The following is a 1,658-nucleotide window of genomic DNA, read 5'->3' on the forward strand; positions in this document are numbered from 1 at the left end:
TCTGGGGCAGTTTGTGCTGAATGATAGCACTACATTCTTCGGTTAATATCACAGTTTCGTTGTTCTGCCAACTTCTCTTCTTAGTCATAAGCTCCTTCAAGAACTTCGCGTAGAGTGGCATTTGTTCTATTGCTTCAACAAAGGGTATGTTGATTTACAGTTTCTTGAAGATTTCTAAAAATCTCGAAAACTGATTGTCATCTCCCTTCTTCTTTAATTGCTGAGGGTATGGGACTCTTGGGGTGTCTGGCTTCAGCACTTTTTCCCCTTTTTGTGAACTCAAAGTGGGAACTCGAGCTTCGTCCTGCTCTTCTTTCTCTTTATTTGAGTCCTCTTCTTGTGGTTTTTGGGGAATTTCGTTCAGTTCTTTCCCACTCCTAAGGGTGATAGCTTGACACTCCTCCCGTTGTGTTGAGCTAGTTTTGCTGCGAAGGTTGTGGCTGGAAATTTGCTTGAATAAGTAGCTAATTTGTGTCTCAAGTTTCTTGATGGCAGCATCCTGATTCTGTATATTGGACATCATCTCTTCTCGGAACGCTTTACTATCTCGAATCTATTTGCTTATGCCTTCGAGTAGATTCTCAATCTTTGAGATTCTGTTATTTAATGATGATAGGTTAGGCTGAGGAGGGTTATTCTAGTCTTGATATGAATGTGGGGAGGTGTTGTTATGGGGTGTTGATCTGGTCTAGATGTGAAGTGCTGGTGGGCTGCATTGTTTGGATTTGGGCGTCTTTGATCAAGGCTTTGGTCTTATTGATTTCCCTACCCAAAGTTTGGGTGATTCCTCCATCCAGGGTTGTAGGTCTTGGAGTATGGATCATGGTTTTGCCTAGGTGAATTCCCAATGTAGTTAGCTTGCTCCTGACTACCCTCTGCTTCTTCATTCACTCCTTCTTGGGTTGTTGATGAAGTGGAGATTGCTGCTACTTGGTTCCTCTCCATCTTCTTGGTGAGGTCAGCCAGCTGCTGGGTAATGAGCTTGTTTTGGGCCAGCAGAGCATCTACATTGTTTAGCTCCATTACTCCCCTTGTGTTCCCTCTTTCGGAAGCATAGAAGTAGTCGTTCTCTGCTACTGTTTCAATGACATCTATGGCCTCCTCAATGGTCTTCTTCTTGTTCAAAGATCCTCCGGATGAATGGTCTACGGCCTTCTTCGACTCATAAGAGAGCCCTTCATAGAAAATGTGCAGCTGCACCCATTCATTGAACATATCGGGTGGGCACCTCCTTGTTAGGTCTTTAAACCTCTCCCATGCTTCATATAGAGTCTCACCATCTTGTTGCCTGAAAGTTTGGACCTCAGCTCTTAGCCTATTGATTCATTGAGAAGGGTAAAATCTTGCTAAGAATTTGTTCACCACATCTTCCCAAGTTGTCAAGCTCTCCCTTGGGAAAGATTCCAGCCACTTGGCTGCCTTATCCTTGAGTGAGAATGGAAATAAGAGCAGTCTATAGGCGTCAGGATGAACACCATTAGACTTCACTGTGTCACATATTCTCAGGAAGGTGGTTAGATGTTGATTGGGGTCCTCTTGGACACTTCCTCCGAACGAACAGTTGTTCTGAACAAGGGTGATGAGCTGTGGTTTTAGTTCAAAATTGTTGGCATGGATGGTTGGCTTTTGAATGCTACTTCTACAGTTTCCTGGGTTTG

At 43.8% G+C, this 1,658-nt stretch overlaps 1 non-coding gene across 1 annotated transcript; it reads left to right on the forward strand.

The window, feature by feature from the left end:
• Window positions 1-1,210: 1,210 nt before the first annotated feature.
• On the forward strand, window positions 1,211-1,317 carry LOC148574636 (small nucleolar RNA R71). Its single transcript, XR_015905841.1, has one exon. It is a non-coding gene; the product is annotated as a small nucleolar RNA R71 (small nucleolar RNA).
• The last annotated feature ends 341 nt before the right edge of the window (window positions 1,318-1,658 follow it).

The sequence above is a fragment of the Arachis ipaensis genome, chromosome B2 (assembly GCF_059453495.1).
Source record: "Arachis ipaensis isolate K30076 ecotype BB chromosome B2, ASM5945349v1, whole genome shotgun sequence".
Classification (NCBI taxonomy): domain Eukaryota; kingdom Viridiplantae; phylum Streptophyta; class Magnoliopsida; order Fabales; family Fabaceae; genus Arachis; species Arachis ipaensis.